Source organism: Lissotriton helveticus, chromosome 3_1, assembly GCF_964261635.1.
Source record: "Lissotriton helveticus chromosome 3_1, aLisHel1.1, whole genome shotgun sequence".
Taxonomy (NCBI): Eukaryota; Metazoa; Chordata; class Amphibia; order Caudata; family Salamandridae; genus Lissotriton; species Lissotriton helveticus.
In genome coordinates, this window is record NC_136061.1 from 644,884,202 (window position 1) to 644,899,301 (window position 15,100).

Consider the following 15,100-nt stretch of genomic DNA (forward strand, 5'->3'; position numbering starts at 1 on the left):
ACACACTGCTGGGGCCAGGCGGTAGCTACCGTGATTTGTGTGCCATACAGTCACATGGTTGGCCGGGTTTTGGGTGGCGGAGCACTTTGACAGCACATGTGGACACATCATGCTGTGTCAATGTCCAATGGGCAGTTGTCAATAGTGCACAGTGACCACATGATGAATGGCACGTCATTGTGCACACAATGCCAATGGGACATTTACCTCACTGCTGACTATATTACCATGTACCTCCTCACATGTCACTTGTTATATTGATGGGCATGGACACCGGACAGTGTTGTGATGTACTCTGCAATGGGTACACTGTGCAATGTGTGAAAGGGCTGACAAAATTCCAGTGATGTATGAGTGAATGGACAATGTGCAGATTTGACTATCCACTTTACGTGGCTCATGCACACACTAGTGGTTTAGGCACACACTGTGCTCATTGTGTTGTTGGTGTGTGCCCTGTGCAAGCCAAGCATAAAGGTGTGGCAGGTACAGCAGCTATGTATGTGACAGTAGTGTTGCAGTCTCACACATGTGCTGTATGAATTACTCTGAGGGCTGCTCATGGTAGATGTGGCCATATCCCTTTGTGTGTAAACATAGCCAGGTATTTTTTGGGAGGTACTTGCTGTGTGAAAGGGGACAAGTGTACAAGTAGTGTAGCATAGGGTGTCCCTGCATGTAAGGTGGTCTATGACTCACCTGTGATGACAGTCATTGTTGGTGTTGTGTCAATCAAAACATTTAATGTTGTACACGTGTCATGTTGTATTGCATTGATATGTGTCCCCTTTCATCTCAAATAGGAGGAGACCAAATATACATCGTCCCTTCACAGTGCTGGCAGACATGGAGGAGGAGGAGATCATCCAGAAACTCTGTCTGGATAGAGTCACCCTACAAGACCTATGTGCTATGTTGGAGCCCCACCTGCAGCCTCGCAGAACATATCCAACTGATGTCACACCAACGTCTAAGATGATGGCTGCTCTGCATTTTTCCGCGAGTGGATCATTCCAGTACACGGTGTCCAGAGCAGGTGTGATGTCCCAACCCATGTTCAGCATGGTGCTACGTGATGTCCTATCTGCTATGATGATCTACAAAGACTGGTATATCCTTTTCCCCAGGAGCCATGAATAGGCAGCTGTTAAGGGTGATTTTGATCCCCTTAGGCACATCTCCCATGTCGTTGGTGCCATTGATTGCACACATGTTGGGCTGGTTCCATCACAGGCAAGTGAGCACCTCTACAGGAATCTGAAACATTTCCATTCCATCAACATGCAAGTGGTGTGCCAGGTGGATATGATCATCTCGCACGTGTGTGCCAAATTTTGAGGCTCAGCTCTTGACTCATACATCATGCGTAACAGCATCGTGCCCTAGCTGTTGACTAATCTGCTTCCGGAGCGTGCATGGATTGTGGGTGAGTATGCAGAGTCAACTGGCGCGCTGTGTATGTTACATGCTGTCCTCTGCCACAGTTGTATTCAACAGTAGCTCTGTGTATCTCACACCTAGGTGATTCTGCATATCCCAACCGTCCTTGGTTGCTGAGCCCACTGCGCAATCCCCAGACACCGGCTGAAGTCCACTACAACGACGCCCATGGGAGAACCCGTTGTGTGGTGGAGAAGACTTATGGTCTCCTGAAGTCATGGTTTCGCTGCCTGGACAAGATCAGAGGTGCCCTGAAGTACTTGCCCAAAAAGGTGTGCCAGATGGTTGTTGCCTGCTGCATGCTCCACAGCTTGGCCTTGGCAAAGAGATCCCACTGCTTCTGGATGGTGATGATCAGCCGAGGCCCTCACCTGCAAACCAACATGTCCAGTGACAAGGATAGTGAAGAGGAGGAAGGTGTTGACCTGCGTCGACAGCTCATCAACCACTACTTCACTTGAAGATGAGTGACAGGGTACAAGGGGGCCATCGTCTGCTGATGTTGTTGTTGGTGAAAAGGTCGATGTGATCTTTGTGACAGCAGCCTGCTATTGCCTCTGTGCTGGCTGCCAATGTTTAGGGGACACAATAGTCATGCACAGCTATAGGATGTCTATGTTGGTACTGTTGCTAATTGTTATGTGTGCAGATTGTTGTACCTTGATGGCAACTGTTGTGTGTTGGCTGTGATGCCACCGCCTGACTAGTGACTATTGTTCTGTTGTGTTTTCCTAGGTCCCTTCAGCCTCCCCTTGCCTACAGACAATCTGTGGTCCTGTGACATTGTGATCATGGTTAACATTGCTCATACTGTGATGAACATGGAGCAGACACAACAACATATGTGTGTAAGAAGTGTTTATTTACAAGGGATATATGTGACGGGGAGTGAATATTTACAGAAAAGTGTAGAGTGAAGCAATGAAAAAACAACAGTTGATGGACAGAATGTAGAACAATTTCATACATTCACCCCAGTACAGAGATCTGGGCCTAAATCCATTGTTGTTTTGTACTCCACACCACCCCAGTTCAGACATGGCCATATGCAAATCAGACTAGACCCTGTGCCTCATGGGAACAGTCCAGCCCGAACTCCCAAGCCATGTCTTCCCTGGACCGAAATTAAGCATCCTAGGACGGTTTCTGGCTATCAGCCGTCATCAGCCAGGAAAGCTTGACTCCAGTGGTGTGGAGAGCACGGGACTCACATCTGAGCATACCTGTCCCACTCGAGGTGACAAATGCAAAAACAACAGTTGATGGACAGAATGCAGAACAATGTCATACATTCACCCCAGTACAGAGATCTGGACCTAACTCCATTGTTTTTTGCACTCCACACCACCCCAGTTCAGACATGGCCATATGCAAATCAGCCTAGACCCTGTGCCTCATGGGAACAGTCCAGTCCGAACTGCCAAGCCATGTCTTCCCTGGACTGGAATCAAGCATCCTAGGACTGGTTTCTGGCTATCAGCCGTCATCAGCCAGGATAGCTTGAATCCAGTGGTGTGGAGAGCACGGGACTCACGTCTGAGCATACCGTCCCACTCGGGGTGACAAATGCAAAACAACAGTTGATGGACAGAATGCAGAACAATGTCATACATCCACCCCAGTATTAGAGATCTGGGTCTAAATCCATCTTTTTTTTGCACTCCACACCACCCCAGTTCAGACATGGCCATATGCAAATCAGCCTTGACCCTGTGCCCTATTGTATCGCTTTGTTCGCCCTAAGTTGGCAGGGTATGCTCAGACGTGAGTCCCTTGCTCACTTTGCCACTGGATTCAAGATATCCTGGCTGATGAGGATTATGAATCCGAAACCGGTCCCAGAATGCTTGTTACCGGTCCAGCAAAGACATGGCTTGGCAGTTCGGGCTGGACTGTTCCCATGAGACACAGGGTCAGACTGATTTGCATATAGCCATGTCTGAACTGGGGTGGCAGAGTGAGCTAAAGAATGGTGATGGATTAAACCCATATCAGTTGACTGGGGGTGAGAGTTTGATTTGCTCAAACGCTCCGTCCATCATCCCCTTTTGTATCGGGGTGAAGCAATGAGTTCTCAGTGATGGTAGATGAGACAAGTGGTTCCTCACCACACTGTTGTGGTGACCCAGTCCAACAGATGGATGCCAATAACATGGCATTTTTTGGGTAGGATACTTGACATAGTCAACTGCAGGGTAAAGAGGTGTGCCATCATGGCTGGCCCCTTCGGTGGCGTTTGGCTGGTGCTTTGCCACGGCTTGAATTTGAATTTAATTTGAATTTAAAAACATTTGTACAGCGCACTTCTACCTAGCGGTTTCATGGCGCTATTGCGTTACGGAGGGTGACAGCAGTAGGAGGGGATTAGACAGAGTAGGCTTTGGTGAACAGGAAGGTTTTAAGATCCTTCCGGAACTGGGTATAGGAGGGCGAAGTGCGGAGGGCAACGGGAAGGGAATTCCAGAGAGTTGGGGCCAGGACAGCGAACCTCGCACCACCAGCCCTCTGTTTCTTAAATTGAGGGATGGCTAAGAGGGCCGCATGGGAGGAGCGAAGCTCTCTGCCAGGGAGATAAGGGATGACAGCGGAGCATAGAAATTTAGGGGCAGTCCCTGATCTGGCCTGGAAAGTGAGGCAGCCGAGCTTAAAGAGGGCACGCTCCCGCACCGGCAGCCAGTGTAGAGCTTTTAATAGTGGGCTGACCCGGTGGTATTTGGGAAGGCCATGGATCAGGCGCGCAGCCTGGTTCTGTACCAGCTGCAGGCGGTGGATCGCATAAGCGGGAGCCCCGTTGTAAATTACGTTGCCGTAATCAATACGGGACAATACCAAGGCTAGCACAATAATTTTTAAAGCAGGGAGAGAAAAGAAGCGGGAAACTTTCCTAATTATTCTTAAAGAAAAAAAACAAGAGGAGACGACTGAACTAACGTGTGAATGAATAGAAAGTTGTGAGTCCAGAAAAATCCCAAGGGTTTTGACTTTAGGTACAGGAGAAGGAGGGACACCAAGTGAGGGGGGCCAGAAGGAAGGGGACCATGGACTGCAACCACCTCCAGTCAAGACCAACTCAGTTTTGTCTGGATTAAGTTTGAGGTGATTGCAGTTCATCCAGTCCTGGATGAATCTCATCACTGACTGGACGTTCTGGGCAGATGAGGCGGAATGGGAGAGGTTAAAAATTAGTTGGAGGTCATCGGCGTAATTGAACACCGTGACCTCCAGCTGCTGTAACATAAAAATGAGGGGGAAGATGTACAAATTAAATAAAAGGGGGGAGAGTGACGAGCCCTGGGGGACCCCGCACTCAACCTTACGAGAGGCCGCGGCAAAACCGGTTAGATGAACCGCCTGGGTTCTCCCGGCTAGGAATGACTCAAGCCACGAGAAGGCCAAGCCCTCAATGCCCGCCGCCCTGACACGGCAGAGAAGAATGGAGTGGTCCACCGTGTCAAAAGCGGCGGATAGGTCTAAGAGTATCAGGGCTTGAGGTGTCTTGGTATCAATGCCTTCCCGTAGCCTGTCCATCACCGAGATCACCACTTTCTCCGTAGAGTGCAGGGGTCTGAACCCGGCTTGGCGGGAGGAGAGGCAGTCATTGGCTTCTACATGGGCACTCAGAGTGGTCGTAACGTGAGTCTCAAGGACTTTTGCTAGGTAGGGCAGAAGGGAAATGGGGCGGTAGTTGGCAGGGGAGGATGGATCAGCGCCCGTTTTTTTTATAATTGGGACAACAACCGCTGATTTGTGTAAACTAGGGACAGAGCCCAATATAAGTGAGTCATTGAGGAGAGTCAGGGCCGGGATAGGACAAGCTAAGTAGATTTCCCTAAGGATGTGAGCTGGGGCGAAGTCCAAGGGGGAGCCTGACTTGACTCGGACCAACAGTGGAGGAAGAGAATCAGTAGTTAACAGAGGGAAGGTAGTCAGTCCCAAGTATTTCTCTGGTCGGCCCCTTGGTTTCGTGGCAGGGACAACACAGCTGCAGTGACAGTGTGGTCTGTGGATTCACCCCTCTCTGTGTCCGCAAGGGAGGATGGGGGACTGGCATCCTGCGTGACACCAGAGGGAGGTGTAGGTGTTGTCTGTGCCGCTGGCGGGATCCTCAGTTCCGCCACCTGCTGGCCCAGGAGGTCTACAATTTGGCCCATGCGGTAGTCCATGGGCCTCAGCACCTGTTGGAGCTCACAGGCATCTTGGTTGGCCTGGTACATTCGCCCCTGGACTTGTTTATAGGCCCCAATGACCCTGGTGATGTTTGCCAGGGCTTCGTCCCATGGTGCTGTTCTCTCCATGTGTCCCTTGGCCTCGCCCCTGCCCTGCTGTCACAGGCCTGTTGGCTCACCACTGCCTGCACACGCCTACTCCTCCTGGTCTCCGCAGTTGTTGGGGTGGGGTGGGCATCCTCTCTGGAAGGGCGGGTGTTGAAGCCTGGTGGTGGGGTCCACATAGGTCGTTCCAGCAAGACTCAGCATTGTGGTTGTTGTAGTTGTTGCTGAGGGGGCGGGGGTGTCTGTGGTGTCCTGGGACCGGTTGCACCCTGGCATACCAAATGGGCTGGTTTCCTGCTCAAAATCATCTGCATCCAGTGAGTCTGCCCAAGAGAGTCCATGTTCCGGGGGTGGATACTGGCTCCGCAGGTTGATGTTGTCGTCCTCCACAGTCAGTTCTTGGTCACCTGCGGGACAAAGAGGAGATGGTCATTGACTTGCACGCCTCAAGCTTGCTATTCACTGTCTTTAATTTACAGGTGATGCAATAGCACAGTTGACTATTCCACACATTGTATGTCTGCGCGGTGATTGACATCATGACATGATGCTGGTATACATAAATTTTTTGGCAATGGGGTGACATGTCAATGGATACCATGCTCCATGTGCAGATTTCATACTTTCGATGAAAGGTTGTCATCTGCCAACTGGCGAATACACAACTTGGTTGGTGGCATCTTTGCTGATTACTCTGCCTGGCAGCTGTCACTTCTGCGCATGAACTAGCCATTGTCATCTCATTCCATCCTTTGTCCTGTCCTGTGCTTTGATATTTTTGTTCAACAGACAATGCTTGTTTACTTTTCCTATGGTCCTCCAGGGTCAGCCCCCATGGAAGTTACAGAGAGCATTCGTTGATGTGCATGTTGGTGCCCTGATTAGCTTAAACATTGGATTTTGTGAGTCACACTCCTGTTTCAGTCACAGTTACATATGCTAAGCTGTCTGCACACTTTATATTGCGATTGTATCTGTGTCCATTTTTGTGTGATGTGAGGCCTTGTGTTGTCATCTGTCTCCATGCTTTTCTGGATGTATGCTGGGGTGCATGCACTGACTGATTACCTGTCCTGTTGTCACATTGATGTGTACTTTCTGGAAGATGGTTCTGGGTGGGAGTGGAGTGCTCCATCTTGCTCAGGGGTGGGACAGGGGGCATGGTGGGAGTAGTAGTGCAGGCCTCCCGCCACCCAACAGCTCTCCCTGGGAGGATGGCTACCTACCTGTGGGTTTGTTTGTGGTGATACAATGGCATGCTTCTGTGTGGTTGGGGAGTGCTTCATCTTGCTCAGCTGGGGAACAAGGGAACATGCTGGGAGTAGTGTTGCAGGCCTCCCACCCCCAAACAGCACAACCTGGGAAGATGGCTACCTAACTGTAAGTTTGATGAGGGCAATGTAATGGCTGCCACAAGCTTCTGGGTGTGTTTGAGTGCCCCATCCAGCTCAGGGGTGGGACAAGGGGGCCTGGTGGGAGTAGTAGAGCAGGCCTCCCACCCCCCAACAGCCCTCCCTGGGAAGATGGCTACCTAACTGTAAGTTTATTCGTTGTAATCCATTGGCTGCCACATGTTTCTGGGTGGAGGGTGAGTGCTCCATCTTGCTGAGCTGTGGAACAAGAGGGCCTGGTGGGAGTTGTAGTGCAGGCCTCCCACCCCCCAACAGCCCTTCATGGGAAGATGGCTACCTACCTGCGAGTTTGTTTTTGGTGATACAATGGCTGGAACATGCTTCTGGTTGGGATCGAGAGTGCTCCATATTGCTCAGCTGGGGTACAAGGGAGCATGCTGGGGGTAGTATTGCAGACCTCCCACCCCCAAACAGCACAACCTGGGAAGATGGCTACCTACCTGTAAGTTTGAGGAGGGCAATGTAATGGCTGCCACATGCTTCTGGGTGTGTTTGAGTGCTCCATCCTGCTCAAGGGTGGGACATGGGGGCCTGGTGAGTGTCGTAGTACAGGTCTCCCACCTCACAACAGCCCTCCCTGTGAAGATGGCTACCTACCTATGAGTTTGTTTGTGGTGATACAAAGGCTTCCAACTGCTTCTGGGTGGGTGGGGATGCTCCATCCTGCTCAGGGGTGGGACAGGGGGCATGGTTGGAGTTGTGGTGCTGGTTGACTGCACACATTCCACCCTGTGAATGTTGTGTAGCTTTGAGGTGATTCAGATGGAGTGGATGTTACATCTGTGAGACCTGTGTTGGGCGTTGTGGTGCTGATGACTGGACTTGTGCTCAGGAGGTGTAGCTTTGCAGTTGTGCAAGTCAGTACATAGCAGTGTGATGGTGCACATTTGCTTGTACTTACCAGCCTGCACTCCCTCGGCGGATGTATATATATATATATATATATATATATATATATATATATATATATATATATATATATATATATATATATATATATATATATATATATTATAGATAGATATATAGATAGATATTTATAGATAGATATATAGATAGATAGATATTGCAGAGAGGCGGTAGCCACCCTGTAGTTATAGTTAAGGTGACCTTTTATTGATAACTTTGCACCTGTTTGATGATTCTCCATGAAACTTTGCAGTACTACTTTTCCTTCTACTTATAAAAGTTAAAGGACGCCATGTTGTTTCATCACAAAATGGCTGTGTTGTGGGTTAGGGCCTTAAATCAAGGTAAGTCTTAGGTTTTATCATTTTCCCTACCTATTACCACTTTAATTAAAGTGGTAATAGGTAGGGAAAATTATATATAGTTTATATATGCTTTAAAAAAATCACTGAGTACTGTGGTACTACCAATAAAGTACTGTGGTGCCAAAAATAACTTAAACAAATATATTCATGTTTAGAAAATGTTAAAACACAGTAGTACACTATATTTCACAAATGTTGTCTACTACAATGTATTTACAATTTCTATCATATTTAATTATTTTAAAACAAAATACCTTTTAATTCTCATCACCATGTACCATGCTATACCATAAAGTTAATACAATATACCGTGGCACATACTTTAACTAAGGCCTACCTGTACTGTTGTATTGCTACTCCACTAACAGTATTCCACTTCACTCTGTGCTATTCCTCTGTACGCTACTCCAGTGTATGAAACTTCACTTTACGTCCCTACATGCTAAGCTATTCTTTTGGATGCCACTCCACTGTATGCCACTCAAATGTTTGGCATTTCACTGTACCTCAGTCCACTATAGTCTACTCCTCTTCACTATACACTGTTACACTGTACACTATTCTACTATATGCTATTCCACAGTATGCCAAACAACTGTATTCCACTACACTGAATGTTATTCCACTATATTCCTCTACCCTGTATGACACTTAACTGAATGTTATTACGCTGGATTCCCCTCCATTGAACGCTACTACACTCTAGGCAACTCCAGTGTGCGCAACTACACTCTACACCACTCTATTCCTTTCCATTACATTGCACATCACTCCACTGTACGCCACTACATTGTATGCTATTCCACTCTACCCTACTCCACTGTATGCCACTAGACTAAACGTCACTCCACTGGATCCCTTGCCAGTGTTTGGTACTACACTGTTCGCTATTCCACTCTACACCACTCCACTGTATTCCACTGTACTCTACACCACTCAACTCTACACTGCAACTACACTCTACACCACTCCACTATATGGTATTCAACTCCATTACACTCTAGTGCATGCCACTCTACTTTAGGTCACACACTATACACCACTCCACTTTAAGAGACACTGTTATACAGTAGTCCACTTCTCGCCACTCCATTGTACACCACTTCACTAAATGCTATTCACTGTATGCAACTACGCTCTATGGCACTCCACTGTCTGCTATTTCATTATTTTTCACTCCACTGTATGCCACTCCACTATATGGAACTCCATTCTATGCTATTCCATTGAATGCCACTCTTGTCTACGCCACTCCACTGTATGCTATTCCAGACTACCCCACTCCACTGAATGCTACTGAAGTGCGCCACTCCACTGTACAACACCCCACTGTACATTACTGAACTCAACAATTTTTCACTGTATGTCACTCTGTTGTAATCATCTCTATTCCAGGCTATGCCACTCCACTCTAACCAACTCCATTCCACCCTACTCAAATCTACTCAGCCGTACGACACTTTACTCCATTTAACCATAAGCCCCTCCACTGTTCCACACAATACTCCACTCTATAGCACTCCACCATACAACACTTTACTCCACTCTATGCAATTGTACAACACCCTAGTTTATTCTATGCCACTATACTTTATTCAATGCAACCCCCACCATGCCACTTCTCCCCACTTTACTTCGTTCAAATCTATCACATATTACTCCACTCTATTCTACTATTCTACACTACTCCACTCTTTATCACTCCACTCTACTGAACTCTATGATAATCAACTCTATAACACTCAATGCCACTCTCCTCTACCACACTGTATTGCACTTTACTCTACTCCATTGCACTCTACAACTCTCTAATTCATTCTGTGCCAGGACACTCTACTTGTCTGTGCAACACTTTCCAACAGTGAACAAACGACTGTCTGCTCCACTGTACTCCACACCACTACACTCTATAACACTTTACTACACTTTGTGCAATGACAGTCCACTGTACTCAACTTCACTTCAATATACTCTCCTACACAATACTTTCCCACACTCTACACCACTGTGTTGAGTTAATATTAGGGTTGTCTAGTTAGCAAGCTGAATAGAGTGTGTTTGGAGGCTGCTTATAATATTTTGAAGGTGGTGGATAAATTGTAGTTGAAAGTTATATCTATAACTTTGTAATTTGTAATGTTTTTGCATTTTAAGTTTGCCTTTTATAGGAATAAATTAAGTCTACCTTCACCATGTGTGTGTGTATATATAAATATATATATATATATATATATATATATATATATATATATATATATATATATATATATATATATATATATATAATATGTATTTATATATCTATCTATATATATATATATGGATATATATAAATATATATATGTATATATATATATATATATATATATATATATATATGTACATATCTTGCTTCAAGTGCTCCCTCTTAGTTCCGCACTCGCGAGCGCGTGGTCCATGAAGGTGCAGCGTGGTATATCTCTCAGCTCCAAATTAGATACAGCACTCACGAGGGGTACTAGACAAAACTTTATTTGTCTTCACAAGACGCTCGGACGTGTTTCGGCAAACCTGCCTTTGTCAATGTCTGCCAGCTTTCCGCTTTACTTTTCATTTATATATCGATTTCAAATTTATTACGACAACAATCATCAACATAGTTACAGGACTACAATTGCACATTGTTCAGCTTTGGTTCTTTTTTGGGCACCATTTTGAAACTTATAAAACATTTACAAAGCAGTACATCTTGCCATTCAATTGCGTAAAGCTGTCAATATATTATATACCATCAACAATAGAAGCAAGAGGGGGATGAGAAGATCAGATCGCCCTCCCCACTCCATCAATTATAAACACAACTAGGTCGGACCTCCAAGAGCAGTCAGTCACCAATTTTTGAGACTCCTGGGGGTTACTATATCCTTTTGAAAACACCTTCTCAGTACAGTTCCAGTCAACAATCCATGCATTTAAAAATGCAAGTGGCCAGATACATGCCTGCTTTTGAAATTTGGGACACTCACAACATTGAATTAAGGGGGTGTTGTATGTGAGTCATACCTCTTTTTTAATTCATTGAGAGCTTCGTTCTCTTTGCATGGTTGGGGACGATTAACCACTGAGTGAATCGCAAAAGCCTCAGTGTTGTTGATCACACACTATTTATGTTGTTTTGTCCTTCCATTCTGTGGAATTCTAGCACACACCTCTTTTCCTTTCCCTTTCTTTTTTGTTAAGGTTAAGAAAGCAACCAATGAGGTTAACGTGGGCACACTGGTGAGTACCATCCAGTAACCCTGTGGGTTTGCGCATGTGAGGTGCTTTCTAACCGCTCTCACATTTGCTTACTTCTATTTGATTAATTTGATACACATATTGAAGTGAATATTTTTTTACCACTGTGGTATTTATGTGGGATGTGGTTATTGACAATCTCTTTTCAAATTGGAGCAGCAAGAACTAATCAGTTCACGGTTAACTATAGCTCTCAGATGATCCAATATCCGCATTTTCGTGGGATGAATCGTGCTCCCCATGTAGCGGAGTTTGCAAGGGCAAACAAAACAGTACACTGTGTAAGGGTTATTGCAGTGCAGCAGCTTATTAATCCTTTTCGGTTCATTGAGTACATAAGTAAGGACCTTACTTCTATTGGCACACACCTTACATTTAAGACAGGGAAAAAACCCTTTCACTGCTGATAGTGAGGTTTCAATTAGTGGACGGGATAGATGGCTTTTCACTAAAGTGTCTCTGAGAGATCTCACTTTTCTGAATGTCATCGCTGGGTACCTTGGAATGTCTTTGCCTTTAATCGGGTCTGACCTTAAGGGTCCCCAATGCGTTTGTAAGATCTTTCTCACCACATTAGCCTTTTTAGAAAAATCGGTGATCATCCTGAATGAGTTATTGAAATCATCCTGGCCCCTTCTTTCTTGCCCTGTAGCAGGTCCTTTCAGTATATATATTCTCCAAAGAAACACAAAACGTTGCACTCCAGGAACTTGACTTCCGAACTTAGGGCCCTATTACAATGGCAGTCGGAAAACGCACGAGCCCCATGGTAGTGGAAAACCACAGCCTGCCGGCACCACGGCAAAACCGGCGGACAGATTATGATCCACCACCCAAAAATCAGACTGCAGCGGAAAGAGCCACAGAAAATCCGCCCAACACGTGCAGAGAATGCAAAAACCCATCCGCGGTGGTCGGATTTGTGTCAGAAACATACCAACCCGCCCCCAGGAGAGCGGAGACACCGGTATCGAAATTAGGATATACCCAACATGACCGCAGTGCTTTCCGCCAGAGTATTTATAAATATGTGCATATATATGTGTGTATAGAGAAAGCTGCTAACTGAGACACGAGCAGCATGTAAGTGGATGGATGCGTGGTGACTGAACATAGCCCTTGTTACTCGTGCGCCTGTAGGCATGTAAATGCTTGATCTTGGAAGCATTTAGTATTTTAATTTGCAGTTGCTATCACAGGCACCTGGAAATCGCCTGAAAAACGCTTGATTTTAAAAGCTGACTTGTACTTTTTAAATAAAACGCGCACTGCTTTTCACTCACTCACCTCCCCCTCTCACTCGGTATTGGCGCCACATCTTCCCGGTCCACCGCAGCTTGTGCTGTTTGTGTGGAGGGAGTCCTGGCAGACGCAATATCACCGTAACCTCACTTCCTGTGGCCCGAGTTTGGCGGCCATTTTGGGGGTAGCGCTCTAGTCTTCAGCAGCCTCCGGCTGTCATAAAGGAACACCATGCCACGTCCGCGCAGCGGGCGCGCCGGCGGCGCGCCAAAGGCAAGCCCGTCTGCGCCCGTCCGCGCTCGACCCGGGCTCAGGGCCATCCCCCCTGCCCGATCCACCCCAGGCAAGGTGATTCACAGATACAGCAGGGATGCTCTGGTAATGCTTGACCCGCTAGGAGGTAATGCAACCTGCCCACGACTAGCACCAAATATCAAATCCAAGGACAAGAAACCCTGCCCAAACTGCTTAATCTGTCTGCCGCATATAAACCCTCTGCCACCCAATTCATTACCAAGAGTTGACCCGGCCACAATACCAGGAAAGGGGATGTATTCACAACCCAGGGAAACCACCAACAGCCACACCCTGCTAGACAAAACACCGCAGCCAGCACAAGGAGATAGATCTAAGGGCGAGCTGAGAAGTGGATTACTTAACGTCAGATCCCTCCCCAAACATGCAACCGAGATACAGCTACTGATAGAGTCCAGCAACCTGGATATCCTGTTTCTAACTGAAACATGGACGGTAGCTGGGCTCGAGTCAGAGCTGGGTCCGGCATGCCCAGTGGGGTAAAAGATTCTCCACAACCCTAGGCCTAAGGAACGAGGGGGGGGAACGGGAGTCATCTTCAGGGAAGAACTGAAAATCGCTATGCTAGACATTGACAAAGTTTCCTGTGGAGAACTCCTTGGATTCTCAATAAAACATGACTCAGGTCACTGCCTTACCGGCCTGATATGCTACAGGCCACCAGGGGCCATTAATGCTATGCAACAGCAGGAACTGATCGGTGTTATTAATAACATGACACTTACCCAAAGCAAATTACTAGTGTTGGGGGATTTTAACCTATGGACCAATGGCAAACTAGACACAGCTTTCCACAACATTACACAATCCTGTGCCAATCTAGGGCTAAAACAATGGGTAACCACTCCCACACACAGGGAAGGCAACATCTTAGACCTAATCTTCGCAGAAGAGGACCTTGTATCCATGGGAAAAACCCTTCCAGTGGGATGGTCAGACCACTATCTAGTAACATTTAATGTCCACACTCTGAATAACATAAGGTCTAGAAACAAACAGGTCAGAACCTTTATCCGCCGTGACTGGAAAGGACTGTTAAAAAAAGGGGAAAGAGGGGATGCCCTCTTTCAGTTAGAAACCCTTTTTAATCCGGAGAATGACATTACAGTGAACTATTGTTCACTTTGTGAACACGTGACCATGAAACTTGATCATATTGCGCCTCTGAAAGTAATCAGGAAAAGAGGCAACCCTTCCGCGCCCTGGTACACGGAAAAACTGACAAATTAGAAAATCGCCTGTAAAAAGGCGGAAAGACTCTGGAGGAGGGACTACACAGAACAGAATAGACTACTCTGGAGGCTATCAATAACAAAATATAAAAAACAGATTGCCAAAGCAGAACATTTTGCAGCCATTATCTTAAAAAGCACTAATAAGTCACGCGACATTTTTAACATAGTAAGAGAAATGTCCCACCCGAATTGCGCCAGCAGCAACATCAAACCTTCCCAAGAGCTATGTGATGGTCTGGCCTCCTTCTTCCGGGATAAAATCATAAAAATAGTAGAGAGTATGGAGGACGCTCCCACATCCATAGCACAGCACCAGAGCAGTGGGGACAGCGGGAAGAAGAGAGAATGAATGGATGGGCACCTACTGCTAAGGGCCATCCTGGACAAATTCGAAATCCCCCCAGAAAAAGAGTTTGCTCAAATAGCCCTCAGTATCTCCTCTGGATCCCCACTGGATCCTCTACCCCACAAAGTTGTAAAGGAACTCGGGGCTGAATTCTTTCCCTTACTCCATCAGCTATGCGGTCAATCCCTCTGCACAGGCATTGTACCGATGGAATGGAAGCAGGCGGTTATTACACCCCTGCTAAAGAAACCAAATCTTGACCCCAGCTGCCACAAGTATTACCGACCCA